Source organism: Balaenoptera physalus (genome assembly GCF_965194825.1).
Source record: "Balaenoptera physalus genome assembly, chromosome: 20".
Taxonomy (NCBI): domain Eukaryota; kingdom Metazoa; phylum Chordata; class Mammalia; order Artiodactyla; family Balaenopteridae; genus Balaenoptera; species Balaenoptera physalus.
This window is the reverse complement of record NC_138901.1, coordinates 34,963,781-34,982,836: the sequence shown is the minus strand read 5'-3', so window position 1 is coordinate 34,982,836 and position 19,056 is coordinate 34,963,781. Positions and strand designations below refer to the sequence as shown.

Genomic DNA, 19,056 nt, shown 5'->3' with positions numbered 1-19,056 from the left:
TCTTGGCAGCTATGGTCCTTGTCTTTAAATCCTCTTCTCCCTTCTCTCTGAATGCATTCCCATCAGGTATTTATCACCCTCCACAAAAGCCAATCTGGTGATGGTCACCAATGACTTTCATATTGCCACATCCAATGATTGATTATCAGTCATCATTCTACTTGATGTATCAGCAAGATTTGAAACAAATGCCCACCACATCTTCCTTGAGATATTTTCTTCATTTAGCTGGCAGGCCATCATGCTCTCCTAGATTTTTACTCCTCACTATCTCTCTTCTTCTTTTTCTAGTTAGGAATCACCTACCTAGAAGGAATCTTGAAGTAAGAATCACCATAGACTTAGTAGTTTATTATTTAATTCCATATTTTTGCCAATGAAAAATATATAAGCTCTTATGTTTAAATCAAAACTTGACACTTAGCAGATGTGTAATTTCTCAGGAAGTCACTTCGATATATTATGTAAAATTGGAATAATGAGGACAGATTTGAGAGTCAAATGAGGTAATGTATGTGAAAATATCCTATGTATCATAGACAGTCTATTGTTTGTATTTTTTTTTTACATGTCATCACAGTACAAGGCAATGCTCATGAGACCTAGTTTGGTAAGTTCTACTAGAATTCAGAGGAAGGAGCTCAGGGGAATAGTATTTGGGTTAAGACTTGGAGGATAGGCAGAGTTTTGATTGTGAAGAATAAAGGGGAGAATTTCCCACATAAAGAGAATAAATGGCAGAGTGGAAAAATAATAGATTTTGTATTCAGACATACATGTCTTGAGTCTAGACTCTGCCACTTAGTGGCTATGTGACTTCAGGCAAAGTTTTTAATCTTGTAGTACCTCAGTTTTCTCATCTGTGAAATAGTTAAAGTAGGTAATTTGCAGTACTGTAGTGAGATGCTCTTTATTAACATCTGAAGTAGTATTGACCCTCAGAGGAATGTTGGAAGAGTCAGCAAGATGTAAAGGATAAAGGTCCTGGCTTTGAGTTAGACTTGGAATCACATACTAGTTGTATCTCTATAGGCTTTTGATAAATTATTCAATCTATATCTGTTTCCACATGGATAATTATCTCATTTCACTAAGGGTTAAATTAACGATATTATGTGTGAAATACTAAGTATGGTGATAGGCACACAAAAATAACTACAACTCCAAAATATTATTTAATTATTACCCTCAAGGTATAAAAGTGAGAAACAAGCAAACAAACAAGATGGCATTAATGTTCTTTAAGGTATAGACAATGGACTTGACACTTTTGGTAATAGTGTCCATGAAATGTTTGGGGTAGGGGAAGGAAGTGATGACTTTCCTGCTAATAAATGGAAGCTGTGAAGAAAAAAAGAGAACTTAATTCCATTTGGGATACATAAATCTGGAAAGAACACATATGGTTCAGCTCTGAAACATTTGACACAAAAGCCATTCATTCAGATTGGAAATATCTGATTATTTCACCCAGAACTCACTGTTACAACTATGTCATTCCAAATTAGTTATCTTTGGAGAGGAAATCTCACCAGATGATATGATTAAGCCTAATTAGTACAAGTGCCAAACATTTGGAACATATTAAAGATGACATTTCCACTTATTTTATAGCATAAATGTTTGTCTTCTGGCATTTCTCAAATATGAGCATTCAAAGGAAGTCTTTGAAACAGCATTTTAGGATGGAAGATTAATGATAAAGAGCAAACTAAACACAGGTTACATGATGTAAGAAAACCTTGTTTTAACAATTACTTTTTGATGTCTCAAACAGTGACTTATACCTTAGTGCAAAGTCATTTCCAAATACCAATCTTTCTACCTGAAAGGCCGAAAGCAAGGAATTAAAGTCTACAATATCTTGACCAATCTTTAAAGGAATGTAATTACCGCTCTCATTATGAGAGAACTAGAAATTGGAGTTGACAGTGCTTGACAGGATGTGATGGAGAGAAGAGACCAAGATAACATACGGGATTTTAACTCAGATACAAAATAGATGACCATATTATACAAATCCAGGGGGGCACCTTTTAAGTGGGATATTATATAAATTGCCCTCCCTTGCTTACTGCAAAATGAATGGTGGCCCCTGGAGTTCTTCACTGGCCATGCTATGCAATGTTGAGCTAAGGAATATATGACCAGCTCAGGGAAGCAGAAGATGAGTTAAATTTTATATGTGCCAAATCTAAGATTCCTGTGGAGATTTTAGGAGCTGAATAGATCTGGTACTCAGGAGACAGGTTTCAGCTGAAGACCAAGATTCATAAATAATCATCAAGTGTATTAAAAGAATAGGGGTAATGAGATCAGGGAGACTTAGAAGAGAATTCTGGAGAACCTGACATTTAAGACTTTTAAAAACACTTAAAATAAAATTTTAAAAAGGAAACATGCAAAATATAGTAAGAAGAAATACCCAAAGGGTAGAAGAAAACCCAGAGTGTGACTTCACAGAAATAAAAATAATAGAATGTTATAGGAGGTAAAAATGATCAGCAATGTCAAATACTGCCTAAAGTCAGGAAAGGTAAAGAGAGAAATACCTGTTGGATTGAGTAAATGTCTTAGCAAGAACATTTCACCAAATGTTTGACACAGCTGCCAGATTGCTGAGTGCTGAGATGGAGATAAGAAAGTAAATGCAACTTGTATTAACAGTCTTCTCAGGAAGTTTGGCTTAATTAATAATAACAAGGATTATTATATCCAATACTTATTAAGCATTTTATCTTCGAAGCATTTACAAATGCTTCATATATATTAGCATTTAGTCTATCCTATGAGGTAGGTATTACAGAGGAAGAAACCACAGCAGGGTAAATGAGTTGCTCAATATTACATTAATTGTAACTAACTAAAAAGTGGCAGATCTGGGATGTACACTGAGATAGTCTGCCTCTATAGCCTCTCTATGAGCTAGAGGAAAGAAATAGTATAGTGTTAGAGGGAACTGAGTTCAAGAGAGACTTATGGGAACAGAGACTTGAATATATTTAGATGCTAACATAAAGAAGTCACTAGAGGGAGAATATTTGAAGAGACAGAGATATCAAGAATGCATATCATGGGTAGGATGAGAAAACTTGGGTAGAAGGGACACATTCCACTGTCAGAGGAGAGATGGGCAGGATGAGTGCTAATATTGGCAGTTTGGTAGGAGGAATTGAAAGATTCATTAGTTGATGACTGCCATTCAGAGAAGGACATTGACTGAGAATGAGACAGTGAGTGAGTCAGGTACATGAAGAAAGTAAATATATTTGATATAGTTTCTGTGGTAAATGGGAAAGGAACATAACAAAAGAAATACAGGAGTGTTGTGACAAATTGAAGCCTCATGGGAAGTTGTGAATCATAAACAAATTTCAGTGTCACTAATCTGAGTAAGGTGCTATTTTTGTTCAATGTTTAGCAGCCTACAACAGAGAAGGTGAGTAGATGGAAACTGAGTATCATGTTTTGTTTTGTTTTGTTTTGGTAGGGCAGGGTGCAATGAGTTAAGTAAATGTGGTTGCTGAAGGTCTTGGCAAGAATGTTGTTGAAATGGAATTGGATGCACAGCAAAATAAATCAAATCAGAAGGAAATGGTACGGAGACAGTGGATATAAATATGTATAAGTTAGAAGTCCTAAGGAAGTGAAATGATTGAAGATCTGGGAGTAGCTTAGTAAAAAAACAGAAGGCTGTGTTTGAAGACGTAGATTTCTGAATTTATTATTTAAGAGGTAAAATATATTTCAAGTGATGGCAAAATCCAGAGAGTAACTATAAAAATGAGTCAGAGACCTGAAGGAGAATAAAAAGCTTTTGAAGAAAAACAAAGAACTGAGGATCAGGATGTTTTATGTCACTAGATGGACACTGATGCCTCTTGAGATATTGGTAACACAGGAGGTAAATAAGATGTCTATAAACTAAGGGCTAAATCTTTCAATAAGTGAACATTAAACACCAGGAAATTGTCTATTGACTGTGATTGGGAGGTGTTATGTATAACAAAATGACTCAAACATAAAAGGAACAAGGGATTTTATACTTTACAAAGGTCCTGAGATAAGTAGGGTGAAAGAGCAGCTTTAAGACTTCTCTAAGCCATGACCAAGCTCCTGGTTCCAGATTAGTTCTTCCACCATAAACAACAAAAAAATCTGGGCACAATATATGAAGCAACTGGTTTCAGACATTGAGCAATAGACAGCATAGGTCTGTGATTCCAGAGGCAAGGAAAACTCATGGGGTTAGGCCTACAATTGCATTGATTTTCTGCCTGGAGGAACTTCTGGACCTCAGTGCAGGGAAGTGGAGCCTATGTTAAGCAGAACATCTTACTGAGCTAAGAAGACAGAGATCAGAATTTGGAGTTACTGAGAAGAATGGATATCTAGCTTTTGGGCAGACTAACAGAAAGGAGGAAGCTGCACAGGGAAGGGGATCCAGAAATCTGCATAGGAATTGTCTTGATTCTTCCATGAAGTATTAAGCAGTTAATGTTCAGGATGATTCTCTGTCTATAGATTTTGCAAATAATAGATAATGGGGATCTGTGAGATGAACTAAGATTCTAAGTTGAACCAAGAGTCCAGCTAAGACATTGGAATTCTAACAAACCTGAAAAATAAGACCAAACAATGAAGCTGATGTGCTAATAAAGTAGTTTTCTAACAAATCAAAATTTAAATCTTTAAAACAAGGCAACAAAATCTATATTATCAACAATGTAGCATATGCAATGTGTACCATATGATCAAATGTTACTAGACATGTGAAAAAGCAGGGAAATATGACTCAAAACCAGGATAAAAAAATCTATGGAAACATATAGCAAGAAGACAGAGATCTTGCAATTATGACAAAGACTTTAGAATGATTATAATTATATTCTAAAATTTTATAGAAATATGAGAACATGGGACTTCCCTGGTGGTCCAGTGACTAAGACTCCACACTCCCAATGCAGGGGTCCCAGGATCAATCCCCAGTCAGGGAACTGGATCCCACATGCAACAACTAAGAGTTCGCATGCCACAACTAAAAAGATCCTACATGCCGCAACTAAGACCCAGAGTAGCCAAATGAATAAATAAATAAATATTTAAAAAAAGAACTATATGAACATAGTAAGTAGATAGGAGGATATATATATATATATATATATATATATATAGTATAATTGGGGTTACAGAATAAAAGAAGAGAGACATTGGAACAGAAAAATATTTGAAAAAAAAAGGCAGAAAAGTTTCTGAATATTATGAAAAATGTCAATTCTCAAAACCGTGAAGCAGAGCAACATCAATCAGGATAAAAACAAAGAAAACCACACTTATGGTAGTTCTTTTGCTGAGAACCAAAAACAAAGAGAAAAATTTGAAAGCAACGAGGAAAAAAAGATACATTATTATGATTCCAGTGGGGAGTGATAAGAATGGCCACTGGTTTCTCATCAAAATACAATCCATAAGTCAATGGATCATTTTTTTTTTTATGTTGAAAGAAGAAAAATTCTCAAATTAGGATTCTATATACAGAATTGTTATTTTAAAAATAAAGGTGAAATAAAGTCATTTTCAGATGAAAGCTATGAGAATTAATAACCAGAATACCTGAACCATAAGAATAGCTAAAGGGGGTCCTTGATATTGGTGAAACATGATTTGCACAAAGGAATGAAGAGAGGCAGGACTGGTGAATATGTGGTAGATTAAAAAAGGCATATTTTTTGTTTTTTAAATTATTTAAATAAGGGATATTTATTTATTTATTTTTGTTGGGTAAACTTGCTTTACAATGTTGTGTAAGTTTCTGCTGTACAGCGTAGTGAATCACACATGTATGATATACATACATGTACATCATGTTTGTATATCATACATGTATCCCTGCTTTTTCTGGATTTCCTTCCCATTTAGGTCACCACAGAGCATTGAGTGGAGTTCCCTGTACTATACAGCAGGTTCTCATTAGTTATCTATTATATACATATTGGTGTATATATTTATTTTATACATATTAGTGTATATATGTCAATCCAAATCTCCCAGTTCATCCCACCACCTCTTCCCCCCTTGGTGTCCATACGTTTGTTTTGTACGTCTCTGTCTCTATTTCTGTCTTGCAAATAGGTTCATCAGCACATTTTTTCTAGATTCCACATATATGCATTAATATACAATATTTGTTTTTCTCTTTTGACTTACTTCACTCTGTATGACAGTCTCTAGATATATCAACGTCTCGATGAATGACCCTATTTCATTCCTTTTTATGGCTGAGTAATCTTCTATTGTATATATGTACCACATCTTCTTTATCCATTCATCTATCATTGGACATTTAGGTTGCTTCCATGACCTGGCTATTGTAAATAGTGCTGCAATGAACATTGGACTGTATGTGTATTTTGAATTATGTTTTTCTCTGGGTATATGCCCAGTAGTGGGATTGCTGGGTCGTATGGTAGTTCTATTTTTAGTTTTTTAAGGAACCTCCATACTGTTCTCCATAGTGGCTGTATCAGTTTCCATTCCCACAACAGTGCAAGAGGGTTTCCTTTACTCCACACCCTCTCCAGCATTTATTGTTTGTAGATTTTTTGATGATGGACATTCTGACCAGTGTGAGGTGATACCTCATTGTAATTTCGATGTGCATTTCTCTAATAATTAGTGATGTTGAACATCTTTTCATGTGCCTCTTGGCCATCTGTATGTCTTCTTTGGAGAAATGTCTATTTAGGTCTTCTGCCCATTTTTTGATTGGGTTGTTTTTTTGATATTGAGCTGTGTGAGCTGTTTGTATATTTTGGAGATTAATCCCTTGTCTATTGCTTCATTTGCAAACATTTCTCCCATTCTGAATGTTGTCTTTTCATCATGTTTATGGTTTCCTTTGCTGTGCAAAAGCTTTGAAGCTTCATTAGGTCCCATTTGTTTATTTTCGTTTTCATTTTCATTACTCTAGGAGGTGGGTCAAAAAAGATCTCGCTGTGATTTATGTCAAAGACTGTTCTGTCTAGGTTTTCATCTAAGAGTTTTATAGTGTCTGGTCTTACATTTAGGTCTTTAATCCATTTTGAGTTTATTTTTGTGTATGGTGTTAGAGAGTGGTCTACTTTCATTCTTTTACATGTAGCTGTCCAGTTTTCCCAGCACCACTTACGGAAGAGACTGTCTTTTCTCCATTGTATATTCTTGCCTCCTTTTCCATAGATTAGTTGACTATAGGTGCGTGGCTTTATCTCTGGGCTTTCTTATCCTGTTCCACTGATCTATATTTCTGTTTTTATGGTAGTACCATACTCTCTTGATTACTGTAGCTTTGTAGTATAGTCTGAGACATGGATCCTGATTCCTCCAGTTCTGTTTTTTTTTTTCTCAAGATTGCTTTGGTTATTTGGGGTCTTTTGTGTTTCCATAGAAATTTTAAGATTTTTGTTCTAGTTCTGTGAAAAACACCATTGGTACTTTGATAGGGATTGCATTGAATCTGTAGTTTGCTTTGGGTAGTATATTCATTTTGACCATGTTGATTCTTCCAATGCAAGAACATGGTATATCTCACATCTGTTTGTGTCACCTTTGATTTCTTTCATCCAATAGTTTTCTGAGTACAGGTCTTTAACCTCCTTAGATAGTTTTATTCCTAGGTATTTTTTTCTTTTTGTTGCAATGGTGAACGGGATTGTTTCCTAAATTCCTTTTCTGATCTTTCATTGTTAGTGTATAGGAATGCAAGAGATTTCTGTGCATTGATTTTGTATCTTGAAACTTTAGCAAATTCATTGATTAGCTCTAGTAGTTTTCTTGTGGCATCTTTAGGATTTTCTAAGTATAGTAGCATGTCATCTGCAAAAAGTGACAGTTGTACTTCTTCTTTTCCAATTTGGATTCCTTTTATATCTTTTTCTTCTCTGATTTCCATGGCTAGGACTTCCAAAACTATGTTGAATAACAGTGGTGAGAGTGGACATCCTTGTCTCATTCCTGATCTTAGAGGAAATGCTTTCAGTTTTTCACCATTGAGAATGATGTTTGCTGTGGGCTTGTCATATATGGCTTTTATTATGTTGAGGTAGGTTTCCCCTATGCCCACTTTCTGGAGAGTTTTTATCATAAATGGGTGTTGAATTTTGTTGAAAGACTTTTCTGCATCTATTGAGATGATCATATGGTTTTTATTCTTCAATTAGGTAATATGGTGTATTACATTAATTGATTTGCGTATATTGAAGAATCCTTGCATCCCTAGGATAAATCCCACTTGATCATGATGTATGCTCCTTTTAATGTGTTGTTGGATTCTGTTTGCTAATATTTTTTTGAGGATTTTTGCATGTATGTTCATCAGTGATATTGGTCTATAATTTTCTTTTTTTGTAGTATCTTTGTCTGGTTTTGGTGTCAGGGTGATGGTGGCCTTGTAGAATGAGCTTGGGGGTGTTCCTTCCTCTACACTTTTTTGGAAGAGTTTGAGAAAGATGGGTGTTAGGTTGTCTCTAAATTTTGATAGAATTCGTCTGTGAAGGCATCTGGTGGTAGACTTTTGTTTGTTGGAAGATTTTTTATCACAGTTTCATTTCTTGTGACTAACCTGTTTACATTTTCTATTTCTTCCTGGTTCAGTCTTGGAAAGTTATACCTTTCTAAGAATTTGTCCATTTCTTGCAGGTTGTCCATTTTACTGGCATAGAGTTGCTTGCAGTAGTCTCTTATGATCCTTTGTATTTCTGCGATGTCTGTTGTAACTTCTACTTTTTCACTTCTAATTTTATTTATTTGAGTCTTCTCCTTCATTTTCTTGATGAGTCTCGCTAAAGTTTTATCAATTTTGTTTATCTTCTCAAAGAACCATCTTTCATTTTATTGATTTTTGCTAGTGCTTTCTTTGTTTCTATTTCTGCGCTGATTTTTATTTTTTCTTTCATTTCATTAACTGGGTTTTTTGTTGTTCTTCTTCTTCTTTCCCTAGTTCCTTTAGGTGTAAGGTAATGGTTGCTTATGTGAGATTTTTCTTGTTTCTTGAGTTAGGATTTTATTGCTATAAACTTCCCTCTTAGAACTTCTTTTGCTGCATCCCATAGGTTTTTGAGTCATCATGTTCTTGTTGTCATTTGTCTCTAGGTATTTTTTATGTCCTCCTTGATTTTTTCAGTGATCTCTTGGTTATTTAGTAGCATATTGTTTAGTCTCCATGTGTTTATGTTTTCTACAGATTTTTTCCAATAATTGATTTCTAATCTCATAGCACTGTGGTCAGAAATGATGCTTGATATGATTTCAATTTTCTTAAATTTACTGAGGCTTGATTTGTGACCAAAGATATGATCTATCCTGGAGAATGTTCCTTGTGCACTTTAGAAGAAATTGTATTCTGCTGTTTTCAGATTGCATATCCTATAATTATCAGTTAAACCTCTCTGGTCTATTGTGTCATTTAAGATTTGCCTTTCCTTATTAATGTTCTGTCTGGATGATCTATTCATTGTAGTAAGTGAAGTATTAAAGTTCCCTACTATTGTTTTACTGTTGATTTCCCCTTTTGTGTCTGTTAGCATTTGCCATATGTATTGTGGTGTTCCTATGTTGGGTGCATATATATTTATAATTATTATATCTTTTTCTTGGATTTATCCCTTGATCATTATGTAGTGTCCTTCCTTGTCTCTTGTAACAGTCTTTATTTTATACTCTATTTTGTCTGATATAAGTATTGCTACTCCAGCTTTCTTTTGATTTCCATTTTCATGGAATATCTTTTTCTCTCCCCTCACTTTCAGTCTGTATGTGTCCCTAGGTCTACAGTGGGTCTCTTGTAGACAGCATATATACGGGTCTTGTTTTTGAATCCATTCAGATAGTCTGTGTCTTTTGGTTAGAGCATTTAATCCATTCACATTTAAGGTCATTATCAATATATATGTTCCTATTACCATTTTCTTAATTGTTTTGGGTTTGTTTTTGTAGGTCTTTTTCTGCTCTTGTTTATCCAGCTTACAGAAATTCCTTTAACATTTGTTGTAGATCTGGTTTGGTGGTGCTGAATTCTCTTAGATTTTGCATGTCTGTAAAACTTTTGATTTCTCCATCAAATCTGAAATCCTTGCTGGGTAGAGTAGTCTTTGTTGTAGGTTTTTCCCTTCATCACTTTAAATGTATCCTGACATTCCCTTCTGTCCTGCAGAGTTTCTGCTGAAAAAGTTAGCTGATAACATTATGGGGATTCCCTTGTATGTTATTTGTTGCTTTTCCCTTGCTGCTTTTATTATTTTTTATTTGTGTTTAATTTTTTTTTTTTTTGGTGTGATTAATATGTGTCTCAGCTTGTTTCTCCTTGTTTTTATCCTGAATGGGATTCTCTCTGCTTCCCGGACTTGGGTTGCTATTTCCTTTCCCATGTTAGGGAAGTTTTAGGCTATAATTTCTTCAAATATTTTCTCAGACCCTTTCTTTTTCTCTTCTTCTTCCGGGACCCCTGTGATTCAAATATTGGTGCATTCACTGTTGTCCCAGATGTCTCTGAGACTGTCCTCAATTCTTTTCATTCTTTTTTCTTTATTCTGCTCTGTGGCAGTTATTTCCACCATTCTATCTTCCTGCTCAATTATCTGTTCTTCTGCCTCACTTATTCTGCTATTGATTGCTTCTAGAGTATTTTAAATTTCAGTTATTTTGTTGTTCATCACTACTTGTTCTTTAGTTCTTCTAGGTCCTTGTTAAAAGTTTCTAGTATTTTCTCCATTCTATTTCCGAGTTTTGGATTACCTTGTGTTTTTACCTTGCTCTTTCATCTGCTTCATATTTCTCTGTCTTCTCATTTTGTTTAACTTACTCTCTTTAAGGTCTCCTTTCTGCAGGCTGCAGAGTCATAGTTCCTCTTGCTTGTGGTGTCTGCCTGTAGTGGGTGAGGTTGTTCTAGTGGCCTGTGTAGGCTTCCTGGTGGGGGGTTTGATACCTGTGTTCTGGTAGGTGAGCTGGATCTTGTCCCCCTGATGGGCAAGGCCCCATCAGGTGGTGTGTTTTGGGGTGTCTGTGAGCTTAGTATGACTTTAGGCAGCCTGTCTGCTAATGGGTGGGGTTGTGTTCATGTCTTGCTAGTTGTTTAACTCTAGGTGTCCAGCACTGGAACTTGCTGGTCATTGGGTGGAGCCAGGTCTTGCTGTTGCGATGGAGACCTCTGGGAGAGCTCTTGCCAATTAATATTCCCTGGGCTGTGAGTTCTCTGGTGGTCCAGCATCCCGGACTTGGCTCTCCCACCTCAGACACTCAGGCCTGGTCCCTGGCCAGAGAACGAAGACCCTGCAATCTGCGTGGCATGGAAGAAAAAAAAAAAAGAAAGAAAAAGAAAATGAACAGATAAACAAAACCCCAAGACAAATGGTAGAAGTGAAACCAAGCAGACAAAAACACACAAAGAAACAGACACACACACAAAACAGAGAAAAAAAAGAAAATAGCAACCAAACAAATAAATGAACCCCAAAATTAAAACAAACAATAAAAACTAAACTAACAAAAACAGAAAACAGAAAACAAATGAAAAGCAGAAAGCAAACCAGTTACATGGAGATTTTCTTGCCTTTTTGGAAGTCTGAGGTCTTCTGCCAGTGTTCAATAGATGTTCTGTGGGAGTTGTTCCACATGTAGATGTATTTTTGATGTATTTGTGGGGAGAAGGTGAGCTCCATAGCTTACTCCTCTGCCATCTTGAAGGTTCCCCAGGGATACTTATTTAAAGTGAAAATAATAATGTATTGTTGGATTTAAAACATATGTATAAGGTAAATGTATTTCTAAGTAGCACAAAAGATGGTGTGGAGATATTAAATTTAATTATACTGTTGAAATAGTCACAAGTTGTTAGTGAAATGATATTAATTTGTAGTAGACAGTGATAATTTAAAGTAAAATATTGTCATCTCTAGAGCAAACAGGAACAAAAAAGTAAATCAGGGAGATAAAATAGAACATGAAATAAAGGCACACAGTCAAAGACAAAGCAGGAAAGGAGGAAACATGGAACAAAGAACAGAAATAGTTCAAATAGAAAACAATTAGCCAGACAGTAGTCTTATAGTCAACCACAAACTAGTTATATTACTTTTAAATAGATAAAATTATCTAATTAAAAGGCAGAGATTATCAGATTTTATAACAAAGCAAGACCCAACTAATTATATGCTGTTTCCAAAAGATAGTCATTATATATAACATCACAGATATCTTAAAAAGATAGGAAAATATTGTCATGAAAACACTAATTATGAAAAAAAAGAGTGTCTTTATTAATATCTGAGAAAATAGATGTTAAACATGAAGTATTTCCAGAAGTTAACATAAGTATTTCATAATGCTGAAACAGTCAATTCATCATGGAGACAAAATAATCCTAAATGTGTATATGTCTAAAAATATATCTTCAATATGCACAAAGTAAAAACTGACAGGAATAAAGGGAGAAATAAACATATAGTTGGAAATATTAACAATTCTCCCAATAAATGATAAAACAGATAGACAGAAAAAACCCAATAGGGATATGGAATATTCAAACATTTTCAACCAAATTAACCTATTTGACATTTATAGAATACAGTATCAACAGCTGCAGAATACCAGTGTACATGGTACATGCAGCAAGATAAGACCATATGTTGAACCAGAAAAGGCAGCTTTTGCTTGAAAAGTTTCAATATAAGTGACAACCTTTGAGGAGAACCAAGTTTCACATAAAGCAGTGTGAATGAGCTAATATTCTGGGAATAGGTTGTTTTTGTTTTGTTTTTGTACTGTCATAAGAGGGTTCCAGATATCACTAGATGTATTAACATGAAGCAGAAGAGTAGGAGACTGGGTCTAGGAAGGAAACCTCAAAATAATAAAGTAACAGAAGGTATACATTATAATAAAATATCAGATGAGACACCATGTTAAGCAGTGACCAAGGATAGCTGGGATGTATAGTATGGTGAAATGTAAGATGCAGCAGGCATTTCAAGCAAGGCTGATTAAGTCTTTCATTGTTACTTTAAAATCCAGACTCAAAAGCATCAGGTGACCACTGCCCCCAACAATGCCGCCATATGATCTCATCTTCCTGGTCCTGAAGTATTTGCAGCATTCTTTGATTTTCATCAGACCTATGGCTACTCCTAGGTTTATCTCTCAACTCAAACTTTCTTTCTGACACCTGGATCTTTGTTCTGATGTCCATTTGTTTTCAAAATTATTCTACACATCAGACTTTTCTGAATACGTTAGATAAAAGGTTGCTTTTCTTCAGTACTATGTCCAGCATTAACCCAGTCCTAAGAGATTAGCCCACATTCAAGTGAGAAAGAATGGCTCCCCCTCCCCCCCAAAAAAAACTGTATAATTACTGGGAGTGGTGACTACTTGGGTCAGAATATTTCATTACTACTGTAATGATACACACAATGATATGTAGTGTGTAATGATACACACTACTCCTCAGCCCCTACACACTGGGGCTGAGGAGTAGTGTGTATCATTCAGTAATAGAAAAAATGATAAATACCTTCCAATTCAAGATAGTACCCTCAGTATACAAGTTTAATCTATCTTCATATTATCCTTAGGAAGAAAATGTCAAAATTGAAATGTCAGAAAAAAGATATGTGAGAAAGAATAATTTCATAACAGTGCTGAAACACAGGGAAGAGAAGAGCTGACAGGAAATTTTGAAATATATCTGTAAAATAGCAGCTTTGATCTGATTAAAATAATAATGATAATATATTTTAACACTAATAGAAGCAACACATATAATATATACTATATGTCAAGTAATGTTCTAAATCCTTGCTATACATTAAGATTAAATTAGTTACAACTTTATGAAGCAGGTAAAATTTCCTCATTTTAAAGTTGAGGAAACGAAGGCACAGGGAGATTAAATTACTTTAAAAACAGTAATAATAGAGATTGAGGAGAAGGTTCAGTGATATTTGATTTTTTTCCTTTCCTTGTCACTGACATTTAATCTGTCGGGAAGTCCCATTTGTTGTATTCTAAAATATATCTAAATGTGCTCTATTTCTTGCCCTCTGCAATGTCACTCTTCTGACTTGTATTGCTTGAACAAGCTAATGGAAAAGCATACTACCTCATCCCTCTGCTTCATTCTTATTTCCCTAAAACTCAACCTCCATAAAATAGCCAGAGATACATTTTTAAAACAGAATTCAGGTTGTAACATACTCCCACTCCCCTTAAAAATCCTTTGATATCTTCCTCTTGCACTTAGAATAAAGTCAGCTCATTATCATAGCCTGATTGACTTGATCTCTGTAGACCTTTGCCATCTTACCTAATGCTCTTTTTCCTCTTTTCTCTTATTCTTTTATTTCATAAGCCTTCTACACTTCTAAGAACATGCCAAGTGTTTGTGACTTTGTAGGGACTTTGCATCTGCTGTACCCTAGGTATTGGAAAGGCCCTCTCCTCAACTATTTGCATAACTGATTCCACCTTATTTTTCAGATCTTAATCTAAAAGTTACCCCCTCTTCTGACAACCTTATCTAGTGTCACTCCTCCTGATATCTTTACCACAATCTCTGATTGCTCACATAATTTAAAAAATCTGTTAATATTTTGTTTCTTTACTTGTTTCTTATCTGTTTCCCCTACGATAATTTAATCTCTCAGTGGACAAGGACTTGATCTCATTCTCTGTCTCTCCAGCCCTTTGCACAGTGTTGGGCTTTAGTGAATACACAATGAATTAAATGGAAAAATACTTTGGGAGAGGGGAGAAATACTCTTCTCAGAAGGATTCTGGAGAAATTAACACATTAAAAAGGGCCATCTCTCATACTGTGGTGGGGAGCTTTGTAATTAGAAGTAGTTCTGGTAAAGCAACATTCATTAACAGGTAATATAAGATGTTTTGCAGAGTAATTCAGTACTAGGAGGACGGAAATTCTCTCTTATCATAAAAAGGCCAAGGAAATTAGTACACAGGAAAAAGGATCAAAGTGACTTTAATTAGAGGAGTAGAAATTTTTGTTGTAGAGAAGATGTGAATTATCTGAAGGATATTTAGCTTCTTTTTGGCACGATGCCTGCTTTTAGAAACTCTCAGGGAAACTGGCCACAGAGCTGTGTGAAAGTTCTCTCCCAAGGTCCCTAAGGAATAAGCTCCCTCCATTTCTGCACACTCTAGTGTGTGTGAGGGGATAGCTGTGTGAGTCACAAGCAGGAAGAGTGCATTCACTATTTTCCATTACAATGAATGCCCTCCTCCATCTAGAACAGCAGATCTAGGTGAGAGTAAGTCATTGGTATTCATGATATTCAGGGAACTGCTTTGTCTGTGGAGTCTTCAAGAATCAACAAGAGATTAGATGAGGAGTAAAAGGAAACCAGAAAACAAAGAGAAGGGAGGAGTTGGAAGAACTGAGGTAGGGATGAACAGTAAGGAAATGAGACTGTCCTCATGAGGTGTCCTCATGAGATGTCCTCATAGGTCAGAGGAATTTCCAAGAGGGACATCACTTTCTTTCACCCTGGTCTCAGGTACTGAACCTTGTGCTGTCTAAGACACAGAGTAGGCAGACGGGTCACAGGAACTGGTTCCTTCTTGTTCCAACTCCCGCACATTCCTTGTACTTTGGAATATGTATCAAGGTCCCCAGAGATGAGCTAATTAAATTTTTATAGTCATCCAGAGAGGTTTCAGTCTGGAGAGAGGTAGCCCAGACAGAGGCAGAGTAGTTAAGGATTCGCTCCTGAGCATTGACAGAACCTCATCATGGACAACTGACCTCAGACAATACTCAGCTTTAAAAACAAGGTGATCTACCTCTCGCGCCCACGCACTTTCTTCTTCCTAAAGCTATTAGTGACAAACGTGAGGCATGTAGGGAGACAAAACACTTCCATAGTTCAAGGACCACCTGCTACATAGTCAGTGAACCATGCCCCACCCGTTCCTGAATACATAGAATGTGGAGTCCACCCAGGACTGAGACAATGCGAGTTTACTAAATAAATAAATACCTCTCTGGAGGGGTCCATAGCATTAGGTTTAAAGACTAAACAAAATCAAAACAGAGCAAATATCAAAATACATACCAGAATTCGACAAAGTTAACTCTGCTGAGAAGTTAAATACCTTAAGCATTTTACCCCCAGAACAGAATGTCTCTAAACTGACAATAAAATTGAACCCTATGTTGCCTATATACTCTCCACCAATGCAACTTAAAAGGAGAGCTGCCTGCCTGAATATGTCTGGGTCATTTACAAAGAGTTCACAGCCCTCCAATTTTGGGAGGCTTGCTGTGGAAACCAGCGTTACAACTGTCAAGGCAACACAGACCTATAATAATCAACCTGGAACTTCATTTATAAATACAATCAGAGAAGTTCAGGATCACCATATAATTTAGAGAAAACAACTTGAATGAACAAAAGAAGAGGAAAGAAATATTAAAAAATATCTCTTAGCATTGCCTTTAAAAGTAAATATCTTAATTACATATCATCTTTAATATTTTTAGTAGACAAGATGATTAATTTAGAAATGGACACATGATTCAAGCCAGGTCAGGGGAAAAAACCATCCTTGAGATTTTTTCTGGAAATATTGGGGGAAAAGGGGTTACTTATGCATGAACAAGTTGTAAGGGTATGCTGGGGAACATATTTTCCAGGATTTGAAAAAATAAAGATAAGAAAACTACCCCAAGAGTGAGGACAAAGCAGAAGAAATTGAAGTCTAGCAATGGGGAGAGGGAGTGGGAGAATCTTGATGACATGGTTTGAACTGCTGAATATAATTGTTTTGAGTAATAGGCCCCCTGCAACTTTTCCAACTTTTGTTGGGGGTGGCAATAGGGCTTGGAAAATAGTTTCAATCAGTTTTCTGCTATTTGTAACAAAAACAGACCTCAGTGTACAAATATCCCTTTACTGCAGAGGCTGTTCCCAACCACCCTTGAAAATCAACATTCTTTACTCCTGTTTCTCTCTACACCCCTTAATCTGTTATAGTTTTTTTGTAGAAGGGATCTCCACTGGACGTATTCTGATTGTTATTGACTGTGTCCACTCACTAGAATATGAGCCCCATAAGGGAGGTGATCATATCTGGTCAGTCCCTGCTGTGTCCCTGACGCCTATAGCAGTGTTTAGTTCATGCAGTAGTATGATGAATACCTATTGAATGAATTGTCTATTGGATTCACAGAACTGTCTTATTGTGTAAGAATCACAGTACAGGTTTTACAAGACAGAAAACTGAGATTTTAGAAAAGTTTCCATAATGTGGTGTGAGGTTACACATTAGCACATTGTACGTTCAGAATTAGAATCTGGATTTGTGGATGCCAAGTACAACATATTTCCATTACTCCATATCAATGCAAAATGGACAAAACAGATTTGAGTTGAGATAAAATTATGAATTAAAAAAATTAAAAATGAGTTTCTTGAGTGAAAAGATTTCTGATATTCAAAAGGCTTCACACAATTTTGCTTTAGATTTAATTACATTTTAGCTGAAGATAAGAATTACTTCTTAATGAGTGGTGACCCAGCTCAACCCTTTCCATGTTGCACCACAACCTATAGTGGTGCCCTCACTTCTATAGTCCTTACCACGCCTCCCAAATCAAAAAGAAAGAGATTAATTTAAATTGCTCTTATTACTGATGGATGAGTGCAGACTAAAGTTATGTGGCTTATCAATCAGTACTAAAAATTGAAAATGAGGTGTGAAATGAAAAATAGGAGGAGACAGAAAAAAACCTGTATTACAAGTTTAAGCCTGACTGCTGTGTTATTCTTAAGCCTGTGACACCATGCCCCATTTTTATGAGACCCATAAGCTATGCTTGTCCCTCCAAATTTCATGTTTAAATAAACAAAAATAGAATTTATATTTTGAAAATACAGACTTATTTTCTCATTTCTTCCTGAACTGTCAGAATTTTAAATTTTACTTTAACATACTTCCTCCCACCTCAAATATTAACTAACATCACTGTTTTTGTTGTCAAAACCAAAAAAAAAAAAAATTGAGTGTGCATATTTTAATCTTATCATCTAAATTTTGCCTGTTTGCTATTCCCATAAGTAATAACATCTATTAAGCATATAATATAGCACATATAACTTTAAAAAGGTTTGAAAACCACTGATCTGGTCCCATTTCCTCAATGTAAGCATGAAGACAGTAAGGGTCAGAGAAACTGTGACTTGTTCCAAGTCACACAACTGGTTTGTGAAGGGTAGATCTTCATGTGGGCTCTCCTGCCTCTTGTGCGGTTGCATTCTTACTCAGTCATTCTATATTCCTAGCCTCTTACTTCGTGAGGTTGAAAGAAAAAACTTGAGTCATGATCACTTGGTAAGGTTCAGAGAAATGAATACCCATTCATGTTCTCAAGTATATCTCTTATGGTTGAACTGAAAAGTAATCGCTTGAACAGAGAAATAAAGTATCAAGCAGGCACAACCTGAAGGCCAAGGGCCTTCATAGTCTCCAAGTACTAGAGTCACCTTGTCTTTTAAGATTTAAGTAGAAGTGGTTTGAACTTGAATATCACCTAAGGTAGAACCTTGACATTACTCCAAATAACTCCAGGGACAAATGGAGGACTTCTCACTTCAAAAACTTACATTCTGATTATTTTGTTTGCTGCTTCTGCTAAATTGTTGTTTTCCCTCAAGTCTCTCCTCTCAGCAGATCTCCATTCTTCGTCTCAGCATGAACCTCACCCGAACACACTCTGGCAATAAAGTGCCCTGGCCTCCTGCAGGTTGCAGAGCATCTCTCTCCCTTTGTCCTCCTCTCTTTCTCTTCCTAGCAGCTGTTCCAAGCCTCCCCAATCATTTGCGAAACTTAACCCACCATAAATCATCAATCCATTTCCCTGAACATTGTGCTATCAGCCTTATATTAATACATTATTTTCCTAGCAGACAGTTTTTCCACAGTCAATTTAACAGTTATTTTTTTCCTTCCCTACACTGATAAAGTAGTTCTTCAAGACTCCATTTCCTCTGTCTGCTTTCTGCCCCC

General features: G+C 35.8%; 1 long non-coding RNA gene across 1 annotated transcript in view; it reads left to right on the top strand.

Annotated features, from left to right (window-relative positions):
• Nucleotides 1–12,757, top strand: part of LOC309650638 — a 102,481-nt gene extending 89,724 nt beyond the window's left edge. Inside the window, exon 2 of the long non-coding RNA XR_014257663.1 lies at nt 7,112–12,757. This is a non-coding gene — a long non-coding RNA (uncharacterized lncRNA). The remainder of the gene's footprint in view (nt 1–7,111) is intronic.
• The last annotated feature ends 6,299 nt before the right edge of the window (nt 12,758–19,056 follow it).